Source organism: Bidens hawaiensis, unplaced genomic scaffold (assembly GCF_021521415.1).
Source record: "Bidens hawaiensis isolate Kalapana, Puna unplaced genomic scaffold, B.hawaiensis_p1.1 tig00019655_1, whole genome shotgun sequence".
Taxonomy (NCBI): Eukaryota; Viridiplantae; Streptophyta; class Magnoliopsida; order Asterales; family Asteraceae; genus Bidens; species Bidens hawaiensis.
The window spans coordinates 38,507-54,496 of NW_027492979.1; the positions used below are offsets into that span (position 1 = coordinate 38,507).

The window sequence follows — 15,990 nt, forward strand, 5'->3', positions numbered from 1 at the left end:
CTCAATGTGAACCGCATTCGGAGAGGTCAAGCATAATCTCAGAAAATAGTATGATCATACGCTAGTCGATTTAGCTTTGTGCTTTTCGACATCTCATTGTATTTGCTCATTGGTTGATTTGTTAATCTCATTTGACTCGTTGCAGCTACGTATTTTATTATATATGTAAACTGAACTGGTGTGTTGCTCACTCAACCTCGTGTTGACAAACTATATTATTTTCAACGCATATGCAGGTCATCGTTTGATGTGAAGTATGGACTTATGCTAGAAGAGTTTCTTTTGAGACTTTAAATGTTCATTTGAATTATTTAATGTTTTGTTTACTTGGATTTCTTTTTGTAATGAATAATGGTGTTATTTGAATTAAATAAATAGATATTTGAATTTTAAATATTTGCATGATAATAACCTTACGAGCTGTGGCAATCAGTCCACGCCCCGGCATTTCCGCCGTAGGTTGGGGTGTGACATATCATCTCATACCGAAGCTAACCGTAGCTTAGAAACGTCAAAAGGTATATTCTTTATCCTTAAAGGTTATGTTTTTATGAACGCTTTGCCCTAGAACTTAGCCCTAGTGTAGATCGAGTATAGATGAATCATAAAGTTGCAAACTTGATGATAAAATGGACTTAGAGAAATTGTTAGTATATACGGTCCATGTTAAAAACCCTAGGTCTAGTTAAAATGGATTTGGAAGCGATAAAGGTTGAAGCTTTATGATTAGCGGAACTAGATCTAGGGCTAAGATGGGTTGGGAGATGGTTTAGGATTAGGTAGGAACCATAATAGGAGTTTCCATGTTAAAATTCATAAGGGAAATGAAAATGAAAGGAGTACAGTATCCGGGGGGTGTATTCGAATGAGGATATCATTCGAATACAACCCCTCTATTCGAATGTATGCAAGATAGAAAGAAAGGTTCCATTAGAATACACTTAAGGTTCGCATACAATATATTCATTCGAATACACTTAAGGACTCGAATACAATGTATACAATCGAATACAGTGAATGGTTCGAATACAATGTGTACACTCGCATACAATGGCTAGACCCGAATACAATGGCTAGATTCGAATACATTATGGACTCGCATACTATGTCTATATTCGAATACATCATAAGCTCGCATACAATGCGTATACTTGATTGCACTATGGACTCACATACATTGTGCATAATCGAATACATTATGGACTCGCATACTAGGTCTATATTCGAATACCATCACCTTGTGTATAAGGGCTCTATTCGAATACGATGCATTTAATCTCTCTAAACTCAGCTTATTCGAATAACATATTGTATGCAAGCCCATTCGAATACAAAATTGTATTCGAATACATGCATATTGAATACATGTTGTATTCAAATACACATCCATTCCAATGCATGCTGAATCCCAACATCAAGTCATTCAAATACATTGATGATTGGATGAGATTTGTATTCTAACTTAATGTAATTAAATACAAGGCCATTCTTATGAATACAATACCTTATAAAGCCCTTAGATTAGACCAGACTTAGCCATTTTGGCTTAAACATGACTAATGTGAATAGGACGAGTATTGATACACGTACTTAGTGTACAGTTAGCCGAAATCGCTTAAAGAAGGAAATGACCATTAACGGCGAACTTAACAGGATCCAGGTGAGTTTCTAGCCCCACTCCTTGTTATGTATTCGGGGTTGTGTGCATACTCAATGTGATTAGTTAATACACTTACCTTAAGTGGTAAATTATACCTTATACGGTTTATGTATGAATGAATGCTTGACGGTGCGTGAACGATCTTCGGATATTGTATGTACCGTCAGGTGATAGTTTAAAGTTATGATTATTATATATATGATGTATGAAAGATGTATGTATGTATGAAAGTTATAAGTATGAACGTAATGAAAGGTATGGTATGGAAGGTATGGTTAGAGAGTGAACACATCCTAATAATATCTACGAACGAAGGGAACATGCCCTAATAATATATGCGAGCGAAGGGAACAGACCCTAATAATATCTGCGAATGTAGGGAACAGACCCTAATAATATCTGCGAATATAGGGAACATACCCTAACAACATCTGTGATGGTTATAGGACGAGGTGTATGTATATATGTATGTATGAAAAGAAAGAATGAAAGTATGATTGTATGTCACGCCCTCAAAATCCACTAACGGGGTTTTACCGTCAGAGGGTTTGAACTAACAGGATCGGAATCATTAGTTATATCAAACACCATAATTAAAGTTTTCAAAAACAACCAAGACATACAAGTCTTAAGTAAAAATGCGAAAGCGTAAACTGTAAAGCAAATAGTTGCGCCACACAGGACGACTTGAAAACACAGTTATCATGATAAAATTTAAGAAAAGTTTAAAACAATAGAGTTCAGAGAATGCATGTCCTATACCGCTCTCCCGCCTCGGCTACCTGAGATAAACATACTAAAAGTGTCAACACAGGGTTGGTGAGTTCATAGGTTTAAGTAAATTTAAGCATTGCGTTTTAGCGTTACCAGATAGTGTTATGTCAATTATATATCAATAGGTAGCTAACCTATCAAGCATGTATTACTAAATGTTCGACATCGAAGCTGACTGTTTATACGATTCCTTGCCACCATGTCAACCATGACCATGGTAATGTGTTAGCCAAAATTACACTCACTCGACCTACAGTCGAGTTTAGAGTTGGGTGTGGTTTGTCAAACCCAATAGTACTACTCAAAGGTGACTTGCTATTATCCAATATTAACCGGTTCGATTGTTCAGAATGACTTAGTTGGTTTGTTGCCACTTAGCCTTACAAGTGATATATAAAGAGTAACAAAATCTAAAGCGTTGGACTATGTTATCTCCCCCTAATAAAAGCGTTAAAGAGTAAAAGGGGCAGTGAAACTCACTGTTTGCGAAGTTATCAAAAATCCGAGAAAAAATGTGCGTCACATAAATCCTCACTAGCGCTCTAAAAACAAAATGAGGTTTCTAAGTGTTTGAACTATGAATGAGTCTCTAGACTTGACACATAAAAATTACGCATGAGATGCGTTCGTGTTTCGTTTGTGAAACAAGTGCGACTCGACAAACACGTTGTTGATAAGTTACATGTGTGAACAAGTATAGTGTTAAGTGTTACTAAGGTACATCATTAGTAAAATATCTACCACAATGGCAAATATGTCAAACACATAGCAAACATCGGTCAAATAATCACTTTTCATGTTAAATCAAAGAATTCATAAGCTAAGTTACCGAGGCAGATTTTAACATGTCAAGATTACTCTATTTCACAAACCATACATGTAGATAAAATCACCAAAATTCATCACATAAGCACAGGTGAGTTAGGATTCTTAAAATATTTTTATTACATACGGTTTTCTGACAAGGATCAAAACGACACAGTAAGCACACAGCAGTCATTATCATGCGCAACAAAACATTATTTTCCATTCCCGTTACATGGTTAATCCAATTAATTCAAGGCTAATTGGGTTAGATTCCAAACTCAAATTATTAGCTTCCAGAAGTGGAATCAACTCAATTGGTCTTGTCGTTTGTGATATATACTAATTACAAAACAGCCTACAAGAAGGCTTCCCAAATCAGACTTGCGCAACAGATTTGTAAATTAATAAAAATAACTTTCACACGTCCAAAAATTACAAAATCAGATTCTTTAGAAACTAGACTCGACCTACTACATCCTAGAATCAATAATTACTTCCAAACACATCATTAACATCAAGTTACAGTCGTTTTAACATGAAATTATGATTCTGTCCAGCATCAGTTTTCATCAAAAACTCAACAAACTACTAATCTATGAACCAAGAATCATGCATACAACCCTAACTCATCAACAATCAATAAATTTAGAATTTAGGGTTTATGATCATCATGTTTAATCATGCAAACACATCAATGGATTGGATTAAGGGAGTGTTTAGTTACCTAGTTAATACTTTAACCCTTCAATCAAGCTTGTAGATGTAGTGTATGTGTGTGTGTGTTGTTATTGTTCGGTCGGGCTGTTCCAAGAGGGAGGGGGAGAGGGTTAGGGTTTTGTGTTATATGTTTCTTTATATATTAATTAGTTAGTTACATGTTACAACTTGCACCCACAACTTCTATTTTGTATAATTCTAGCATAAACTAGTCAATCACCTCCATAATATGATGTTATACATACAAGCACAAATTTACACATATAAACGTAACATATAATTATATCAAGTACTTGTTTATAATATTTATTGTTTGTTCACCAACGGTTTGAGTCGACTCGTGTGTGATTCGGTGAAACTCCGAGACACTACTTGTGTAATGATTGCCATGTGTCATTTAACTCTAATTAAATGCAATTTGAAATGTGTTAACTGGAATGACATAGTTCGTGTGATCTTGCGTTTGAATTAACGGAGTTCAGATTAACGGAGTTAAACTGAAATTGACGAGTGTCACATCATTCCCATGTTGAAAGAATTTTCGTCCCGAAAATTTGTGTCATGCCACGATGGTTGTCTGAAAAAGGCAAAAATTTTTCAGTTTGTCACATCATTCCGCTGTAGAAAGAAATTTCGTCCCGAAATTTAATTTATACCTCCGGTGTTTTCTGACGGTTTGTCGGCTTTCGTGGTTTTCGGTGCTTGGTCAACCCTTCGAAAAGGTGAGGATACTTTTTCGTCATTTGTTCATCGCGTTCCCATGTGAACTCTGGTCCGCGTCTTGAGTTCCAATGAACTTTAATGATGGGAATCTTGATGTGTTTGAGTGTTTTGGTTTCCCAATCCAAGACTTCGACTGGTTCTTCGATGAAGCGTAACTGTTCATTAACTTTCAACTCGCCCAAGGAACTGCTAGCATTTCGTCGGAAAGGCATTTATTCAAGTTGGATACATGAAAAACCTTGTGTACGTCACTGAGTTCTGCTGGTAAATCTAATCGGTAAGCTACCGGGCCGATACGTTCAGTAATTCGGAATGGGCCAATGTATCGTGGATTGAGTTTGTTTCGCTTTACAAATCGAACTACACCTTTCCAAGGTGAGAATTTCAGTAAAACCTTGTCATCCACTTGGAATTCCAGAGGTTTTCGGCGCTTGTCGGCGTAACTCTTTTGGCGATCTCGTGTTGCTGCCATGCGATTTCGGATTTTGACAATCTTTTCTGAGGTTTCAAGTACTAATTATGGGCCATTGATTTGGCTATCACCCACTTCGGCCCAGCAAAGAGGCGATGGACACCTTCGTCCGTACAACGCTTCAAACGGCGTTGCTTTAATGCTGGCGTGGTAGCTGTTATTATACGAAAACTCTTCCAAGGGCAAGTGGGGTTCCCAACTCTTTCTGAAATCCAATACGCATGCACGCAACATGTCTTCTAAAATTTGAATGTTGCGTTCACTTTGCCCATCCGTTTGAGGATGCTATGCTGTGCTCATATCGAGGCGTGTGCCTAGCGCGCTCTGTAGTGACTTCCAAAAGTGCGAAGTGAAACGGGGATCTCGATCGGATATGATTGAGACAGGCACTCCGTGTATAGCCACAACTTCTTTCATGTAGATGCGAGTCAGTCTTTCCATCTTGTCTGATTCCTTGATCGCTAGGAAATGTGCAGACTTAGTCAACCGGTCAACGATCACCCAGATGGTATCGCATCCTGTCGGTGTTTTGGGAAATCCCGTGATGAAGTCCATGGAAATGTGTTTTTATTTCCAGGTTGGTATCTTTGGTTGCTGTAACAGACCAGATGGTTTCTGATATTCCTCCTTAACTCTTGCACAGGTCAAACATTTGCTCACGTAGGTGGCAATGTCGGCTTTCATGTTTGGTCACCAGTAAAGTACTTTAGGTCATGATACATTTTGTCTGAGCCAGGGTGAATGGAATATCGGGATTTGTGTGCTCGTCCATCACCATATTTCTCAAGTCTCCGTAACTAGAGACCCAAATCCGGTTTTCGACATATCGGACCCCGTCCTATTTGGTTTCAAGTTGCTTATCCATGCCCCGCATGAGTTCTGATGGGAGGTTTTTGTCTTTCAAAGCTTCGAGTTGAGCAACACGAATCTGATCAGGTAGGTTGGCATGAATCGTGAGTTGTAATGCTCTCGCCCGTCTAGGCTTAAGGGTTTCCTTTCTGTTGAGAGCATCGGCCACTACATTGGCCTTGCCCAGGTGGTATTTTATGGCACAATCATAATCCATAAGTAGCTCGACCCAAAGACGTTGTCGCATGTTCAATTCCTTTTAATCGTAGATATGTTGGAGACTCTTGTGGTCGGTCACACCCTCAAAATCTGTCACACCCTCAAAATCCACTAACGGATTTTTACCGTCAGAGGGTGTGAACTAACAAGATCGGAATCATTAGTTATATCAAACACCATAATTAAAGTTTTCAAAAACAACCAAGACATACAAGTCTTAAGTAAAAATGTGGAAGCGTAAACTGTAAGGCAAATAGTTGCGCCACACAGGACGACTTAAATCACAGTTATCATGATAAAATTTAAAAGAAGTTTAAACAATAGAGTTTAGAGAATGCATGTCCTATACCGCTCGACCGCCTCGGCTACCTGAGATAAACATACTAAAAGTGTCAACACAGGGTTGGTGAGTTCACAGGTTTAAGTAAATTTAAGCGTTGCGTTTTAGCGTTACCAGATAGTGTTATGTCAATTATATATCAATAGGTAGCTAACCTATCAAGCAAGTATTACTAAGTGTTCGACACCGAAGCTGACTGTTTATACGATTTCCTTACCACCATGTCAACCACGACCATGGTAATGTGTTAGCCAAAATTACACCCACTCGACCTACAATTAACTTTAGAGTTGGGTGGGGTTTGTCAAACCCAGTAGTACTACTCAAAGGTGACTCACTATTATCCAAAATTAACATGTTCGATTGTTCAGAAGGACTTAGTTGGTTTGTTGCCACTTAGCCTTACAAATGATATATAAAGAGTAACAAAATTTAAAGCGTTGGAGTATGTTATCTCCCCCTAATAAAAGCGTTAAAGAGTAAAGGGGGCCGTGAAACTCACTCTTTGCGAAGTTATCAAAAATCCGAGAGAAAAAGCGTGCGTCACAGAAATCCTCACTAGCACTCTAAAAACAAAATGAGGTTTCTAAGTGTTTGAACTACGAATGAGTCTCTAGACTCGACACATAAAACTTATGCATGAGATGCGTTCGTGTTTCGTTTGTGAAACAAGTGCGACTCGACAGACACGTTGGTGATAAGTTACATGTGTGAACAAACATAGTGTTAAGTGTTACCACGGTACATAATTAGTAAAATATCTTCACAAGGGCAAATATTTCAAACACATAGCAAACATCGGTCAAATAATCACTTTTCATGTTAAATCAAATAATTCAGCAGCTAAGTTACCAAGACAGATTTTAACATGTCAAGATTACTCTATTTCACTAACTATAAATGTAGATAAAATCACCAAAAATTCATCACAGAAGCAAACTTGAGTTAGATTTCTAAAAATATTTTTATTATATTTTTATTACATACGATTTTCTCACAAAGATCAAAACAACACAGTAAGCACACAGCAGTCATTATCATGCGCAACAAAACGTTATTTTCCATTACCGTTACATGGTTAATCCAATTAATGCAAGGCCAACTGGGTTAGATTCTACACTCAAATTATTAACTTCCAGAAGTGGAATCAACTCAATTGGTATTGTCGTTTGAGAGATATACTAATTACAAAACAGCCTACAAGAAGGCTTCCCAAATCAGACTTGCGCAACAGATTTGTAAATTAATAAAAACTGACTTCCACACGTCCGAAATTACAAACTCAGACTATTTAGAAACTAGACTTGACCTACTACATTCTAGAATCAATAATAACTTCCAAACACATGATTAACATAAGGTTACAGTCATTTTAACATGCAATTATGATTCTGTCCAGCATCAGTTTTCATCAAAAACTCAACAAACTACTAATCTATGAACCAAGAATCATGCATACAACCCTAACTCATCAACAATCAATATATTTAGCCATTAGGGTTTATGATCATCATGTTTAATCATGCAAACACATCAATGGAATGTTGTTCGGCCGATCCAAGGGGGAGGGGGGCTGTCGATCGCAAGAGGGAGAGGGAGAAGGAGAGAGGGTTAGGGTTTTGTGTTATAAGTTTTTTTATATATTAATTAATTAATTACATGTTACAACTTGCACCCTCAACTTCTATTTTGTATAATTCTAGCATAAACTAGTCAATAACCTCCATAATATGATGTTATACATACAAGTACAAATTTACACATATAAACGTAACACATAATTATATCAAGTACTTGTTTATAATATTTATCGTTTGTTCACCAACGGTTTGAGTCGACTCGTGTGTGATTCGATGAAACTCCGAGAGACTACTTGTGTAATGATTGTCATGTGTCATTTAACTCTAACTAAATGCAATTTGAAATGCGTTAACTGGAATGACATAGTTCATGTGATCTTGCGTTTGAATTAACGGAGTTCGGATTAACGGAGTTAACCTGAAATTGACGAGTGTCATATTGTAGGAACGTATGAAGGAAGGTAAAAAACCTAAGTTGCTATATGTACCTTCGGGTGCGTATATAAGTATGTGTATGGAAATATTGTATGTTACTTGTATTAACTAGAACTCACTCAGCGTAGCTGACTTTTAGTATGCACGCAGGTGAGTAGAAAGAGGCAGCTAGATTGAGCGGGGCACATGGCAGAAGAACAAGAGGCTAGCATCCGAAGACTCATATGTTGGTTTAAGAGATGTTATGAATGTTTAATGAAAGTTTTATATTCCGTGAAAGGTTTAATTAACTCTGATATTTAGAACTGTGTTTATGACTAAATCCAACGTCCAATGTAGGGCACTGGTAACGGTGCCTTACAAGTTGGTATTAGAGCAAAGTTCGAGAGAATTAAGCATCCTACATGCTTACACTCGAACAGAGGATAGGACTTAAACAATAAAAGAAAGAAGATGCTTGTTCAAGAAAGCCATGTGTCACTCAAGCAAGCTCAGTAAAAGTAAAGTATATGGTTAAATACTATGTAATGATGTTAGCTTAATTGCTAAAGGAAGGATATGTGTATGATAGGGATAGGATTAGTTGATTATTTTTTATTGATTGACTGTTTGAAAGTAGAACCAGCACAAGTAGACTCATAAGGGGAAGTGTATATGACACGGAAAGTAACGTGATCAGCTAATCACAGCTGGCCACTGTTATTACCTGTTAGCCTTACTATCCTTGTACTAAATAGTTCCTTGAGTAATGACGTTTGTGTTTCCTTATAGAATGGCTGGAGCTAGGGAAGTTGTTGGAGTAGGAGGTCGCACTAGACGTCGTGGCAGGCCACGTATCGTCCGACAACCTTCTGTAGAATCAGCTACTAAAAAAAGGGATGTCTTTGTTTGGGTCGAAACAGGTCAATTAGGTTAGGGTCGAAACGGGTTTGGGTAAGAATAGATTAGGGTTAGAACGGGTCAATTAAAAAAGGGGTTGTCTTTGTTTGGGTCGGAACAGGTAAAAATGAATTTCGGGGTTTTTTTAAAAGGAGGATAACGGCGGAAATATTTTAGTTTTTTTAGATTTTTTTGTTTATTATTTATATTTTAAGTTATGACTTTTTTATTTTTATTTTTTTGAATTTTTTTCGGAGAGGTTATCTATTAACATCAAAAACCCCTGAACCCGAAAAAATTGGCGAAATGTAACAAAAAGCCTAAATGAACCAAATGAATCAAACGATCAAAACAAAACTAAAAAAATTGAAATCGAATAAAAGCAAAACTGAAAAAAACGGACAAAAACGAAACAAAAACTAAAATTGACCGAAAAGAAACCAAAACCCAACCCGTCCCGTGTGAAAACTCGTATTGGCTTGAAACCTAAACCGAACTCGTTCCAATTTGAACCCGATCGTGCCGAAACTTGTCTCGTGAGATAACCCGTTCCGATTTGAAACCTGCCACATTTCTTAGGACACTAACCCAAATCGACCTATTTCTTTGAAAATCGTCGACCAGTTTTGACCTGCAATAACAAGATGGAATTTCAAATGATCCATTTGACCCATTTAGCTAAAATCTCTTACCCAAACAAACTCATTTAATTTTTAAAAAAACCCAAATTGACTTATTTAAAATGGTTTGGGTTAAGATTACCACCCCTAATATAGATCATTAAAGCAACAAACTTCATCCATTACATGCCTTACATTGTCAAAAACAGAAATATGATATGGAAATCGAAGGTTCCGCGATGAACATCCTCGTGTTTCGCTTGTTGTAGAGGGTTTTCGTTTTTGTGTAAGTTTTCGCTTAGCTAGTGAGTTTGGATTATACTTTTCATATATTGATAGTTTTCGCTTAGATTGTAGTTCTCATTTTAGCTGTAGTTTTTGCAATAGCATAGTTCTCATGTTAAACCTAGATTGAACATATCTATTCTCACGTTTGTTCCAACGTGGGAAAGTGTTACAGTTGTGGGGACATAGGCCATTTGGCGAAAGATTGCAAGAATCTGGGAGCTAGCGGGTCCGATAAAGGGAAAGATACCGAGGCTGGGAAGGAAAGGCAAAAACGAGTGCATACACATCCGGAAAGAGGCTAAAGACAACCCGTTGTCAAGCACATTCCTTGTATAGTAGAGTTTTCGCATCAAACATGTGATGACTATACACACATACAAAGCCCGGGCCAAGGGGAGGGTGACGGTCTGAGACCCACTCTACTGAGAGACCCATAATTGTTAAAAATAAAAAAAAATATATTTTATATATAATTTTGTTTTAACACAAAATCCTAGAATTGACTCTTTGGTTGAATGAAAAGTGTTCTATACTATGTAAACGAGGGTCATGGGTCCAATTCTCTCATTTAGTGTTCTTTTTATTATAGAAAAAAACTTTCATTTGTGTTTTATGAGTCATTTAATAACACGTTTATTATGGTTTGAATCATAAACAAATTAAAACATGCTAACTGTGAGAATCAATTAAGGTAATTATATAAAAAACATAGTGTAATTATAGTATGGTGTAATTCTAGCATAATGTAATTACATTACAATGTAATTAAATAAATTAAAATACATGTAAATATAATTACAATATTTGATTCTTACAATTTGCACGTTAATTTAATTTATACGTTAACTTTCTCATGTTTATTATTATTTGTTTGTTTAGAACTTTTGAAAGACAACCTTATTGGTAAAATTGTCAAATTATCTATTACATAATTGATAACACGATTTTAGAGGCCTGTTTTTTTACTCGTCCCACACCCCAAAATTTTAAAGAGTTTTCAGAGACGCACCTACACACATAAAAAAATGATTAAGCGAAAACTTGTATATTATTTGGCATAACCAACTCTATTTTTGGAATACTGACATCATATATTGGGAACACATTTCCGTTATTTTTATTTCCAACGAAAAAAATTAATATTAAACATTCGGTATACACCTTTAATATTTAATTTAAACTAGTATGGAGGACCCACGCAATTGTATAGTATATTAGACAGATTAAAGGTGAAGTCGTAAAGGTAGGTGATTAAAGTTACACGATTGAAAAAAAAAACCACACTTTAGGATTTGAATTTCAGCCAACTTCACGAAACTAAAATGTATTGTGTACTTGTCATTTTACAAAGCATAAACAAAATAAGAAACAATGATTTAGTAACTCGTTCTTTCAGCTAAGCGATGACTATTAGTTTCTTGGCCATGGCGTGCCCTCACATGAAGATAATCCGGTTTTTTTATCCAACTTGGGCATCAAACTTGCATCGGAAACAATGCTTGGAAACACTGCTCTTACATCATCAAAATAAAATACCAAATGGTAGGGAAATCTACCAAAAAAACAAAATGAGATTATAATTGCAATTTTGTATATACATAAGGCTTATGATGATTGATGAAATGTCTAGGGCGTTTGCAGCACTTCGCATGTGTAGCTGGTGATAAAGACCCCGTTGCGATTGCTCCAAAGAAATTCTTGAGGGAACATTTTATATGTACAAAACCATTCAAATGTCAAAAAATGAAACTGCAAAATCGAAAATCATTACCTTCAAGTTCAGTTTTTGTGCGCCTTAGTCTCGATCGGCTGCGCATAAATTCAATTCAAACATTAGTATACAAAAACATTGTGAAGCAATGTAAATACAAATACATGATAGAACACAATGAAACATATATTTTAACTAAAATTGTAGTTTAATTCAATAATGTTTAAACTTTCTATCACGACACCAAAGAAAATATAAATACTAGAAAATATAAATCTTAACTCTAAGGGGGTGTTTGGGATTTCTTATTTTCACCAACTTATAACTTATTAACGTTTTGAAAAGTAATAAGATGTTTGGGATTTCTTATATTGTGGAAGGAAAAGTTCCATAAGTTACACTTTTGTAACTTACAAACTTATTCAAAAGTTATAAGGAGGTAACATAAGGAATCCCAAACACCCTCTAAGTGGGACGCTGGATATAAGACCTGTGAAACAACTTTTAGTTTAATCATGAATTACTAAATTGTGCATATTGAACATCATAAATTCACATCCTCCTGTTACAGTACTACGACCCGTGTTAAAGCGAAGAACTGAAAAAATCATTAGGCCTTAACTCTGTTTCTTCTGCAAAAGAAGCTTGGGCAGGCTGCTTATTCACTCTATTACTATGTTGTAATAAAACTATAAGATGATACACTTGTTAAAGCATCATGAAATTTGAGAACAAAATCTTGTAATGAGTAATGACTAATCTATCTATTCTAATAAAAGACTACCTGTTTTTGCCACTTGTCATTCTCATAGCTCTCCTCACATTTTTTTCACTTATTTCAATATATGGTCCTTATCTTTTTAAGTTATGTCAATATATGAATTCAAGTTTGTTTTTTATTGTATGTAAATCCCAATCGATTCATTCATTAACATTAATGATGAAATAAGAAAATAAGGAAATATTAAAATTGACATTGCAGGTTTGTTAAAATATAATTTTAAAGTCACAGGTAATTGTCAATTAAAGCAAATAAAGGTGCGTCATTTTCGAAGAATTTGGATTTGTAAGGTAAACTACAATATTTTTTTTTAAAGTGGGATTCGAGAAACACTGCATTATTTTTTTTATATAAAATTGGTTTCAAAATTGAATTTAAAATCTTCTCATATGCATTTGAACTCGGGAAAATGTGTATTTTCTTAAAAATCTCCAAAAGTTTTGTATAAATATTGCAAACATATAGAATACCTATAATATATATTTTGGTGTTTAGCATTAAATTATTGAAGTTGAATATATAATTATAATCTATATGTATACCGATTTAATATATGAAGTATATGTCATTTATTTATATGATTTATTTTTGTATAGTATAAAGAGTTTTAGCAATAAGAAAATCAATATTTAATTCTCAATATTTTCTTTTATAATTCAGGCCAAAATGCTTCAGAACATATATTTTCACATTAATTTAATAAACAAAATAGTTAATCCGGTTAAAATCATTTACCATGCTTCCAACAAATCCGAAATCTTTGTTTTTTTTTCTATAAGTTTTTAAAATATATATATCAACTAATTAAATATTCCAACAACTCCCATAATATTAACTAATAACAAGGAATTAGTATTCAAAATTAAAGCATTCCTTATCAAATACTTTCAACTATTATAAATAAGAATCACTAACTTCACTTGCAACTTTAAATCTTATATTGTTCTGCTAACTCAGAAAATCACTTTTATTTAAACATGGCTTTAATGTTAGTAAGTCTTTGTCATTTTCCATTAATATGATATGAAAAAATCATTTTGTTATATTTTAATTATTGGTTCTATATGTTGCTTGATTATACAATTGTTAATTGTAAAATATAAAATGAAGTAAAAATTTGTCATACACAGAATATTAATGATACCAAATTTATCATGATTAATTAATTTCAGATTTTAAAGATTATAAGGATGACTATATCATCAAAGTTCAGGTAATCTGGTTTTTTGGATAATCGTGTTTTGGAATAAACATGAGCACATGATCTCAAATAACATTACATATATTAATTGATTAAAAGGTATGATATTTTATGTGTATGAATATTTTTTTTTATTAGTTTCATGGATATATTATCATTTATCTAGGGTTGGTATGTACTTGAAGAATCTTATTTATCACACGGACTATTATACATGGCTATATCAAGAGTTATAAGCATACATGTATGTTACCTTATCAAGAGTTACAGACAGTCATGGACTAAAGATTTTGATTTGTGATAAACAATGTATACCAACCCATACAATCATAAATGTAGTGTACAATGACTGTTTTACTTATTTGTAACATAATTGTGTAATCTTAGTTATGTAATTTCTGTAATTTTAATGTAAATTGTAACCGTAAAAAATATATGATCATTTTGTTAACTATATTTCACTTAATGGATAAAGTACAAAATTTCATCAATTACCCGTGTAATACACGGGCCTCAAACTAGTGACTAATAAACTTAATAAAGACCAATATGTGTTTACTATGTGTTAGAATTTTTGACCTTAAAAGTTAACTTGCTTAAAAACAATGTGAAATTCTAAAATAGATTAACTTATAAAAGTCAAACCGCCTAAACGATGACAACTCCATTTTGGTAACCATTGTTCAATAGTTTGACTTCAAAAGTGAAATTGCTTAACAATGCATAAATGGCCATTTTAGAACCCATTAATCATTCCACTTAGAAATACATACATGCTACTACTAAGAAAATAATTGTTCACAACATAAAAAATTGTAAGACAAATATGACCAAAATTTTATCAGCTCTTTTTTGTTTACCAATTTTCAACGGCTTGACTTCAAGTTACCATTGTATATTTTTAGAACAGTTTTGACTAAAAAATCAAAGTGCACATACGTAAAGAAGTATTTTAGTTTAGCAATGATAGGCAATTTGTCGTCAAAAGTCAACACTATTTTGCTTACTTTAGTTGAATCTGTAAGTGTAAACATTAATTTCTTTTGTGGTAAGGCGTGTGGTATGTTTACTTACATGCATTTGACTCCGTACTCATTCCAATGACGCTATTATTCTTCATGCGGGTGTGCTCTGTTGTTGCAGTTTACATAGCACCAAGGTTTCGTGGTCAATGTCTGCAACAGTAATGATGCATGTTTATCTGTTTTCTGTAAGTTAAATAAATTTTTTTGACAGTTAAGAGATTCTCTTATGGTGATGTTATATATGGCATGTATTGTATGAAACTCACAGAGGTATTGTCGCTTTTGCAGTGTGAGTGACGGTTGCATCTAACTGACGGTTATTGTTGGTTCTGATCGGAGTGCTGAAGATGCGTCTCCAATTTGTATGTATGAACCTGGCAACAAAGCATTTAATTATCCTTAAGGTTGATGTTTTGTTTGTCAATGAATAAAGGATGTTGGCCACAATTGTTATGCTTTTTTCAAACAGTTGCAGCAGATTATCCAGTTTTTATCATAAATTCTCAACATTCCTTAAAAACGAATTGTTCTTGTCTAAAGTTCCTTCGTCCAATGTTGTAGATAGTGAATGAATTTGTCAAAAATTGCAGTCGTATCCTTTACCAAATGTGTGGCCTAAATCGTTTCGACACCAAAGTGATACGTATCTTCTGCCGATTTTGGTAGATTAAATAAAATATGTAAATTGGCTTTTAGAGTGCTAAATCTCAGTCATATCTTTACCAGATGTGTGACCTAAAACAATTTACAGAACCGAAGCAAAACCAATTTGTAGCCGATATTATAGGAACCGGTTGAGAAGTGGTTCTGGATTATGTTCATCAAAAGTAGTTCTAAACAGCTTAACAGAACTGGAAAACGGCTTAAAACCGATCATACAACGGTTAAGAATCAATCATAAAGTGGTAA

General features: G+C 34.5%; 1 long non-coding RNA gene across 1 annotated transcript; it reads right to left on the reverse strand.

The window, feature by feature from the left end:
- Positions 1-12,161: 12,161 nt before the first annotated feature.
- LOC143558756 (uncharacterized) lies at positions 12,162-15,661 on the reverse strand. The gene is made up of 3 exons (XR_013139797.1): positions 15,348-15,661; positions 15,131-15,231; positions 12,162-12,172 (listed from the first exon to the last, which is right to left on the reverse strand). It is a non-coding gene; the product is annotated as an uncharacterized LOC143558756 (long non-coding RNA).
- Positions 15,662-15,990: the final 329 nt, after the last annotated feature.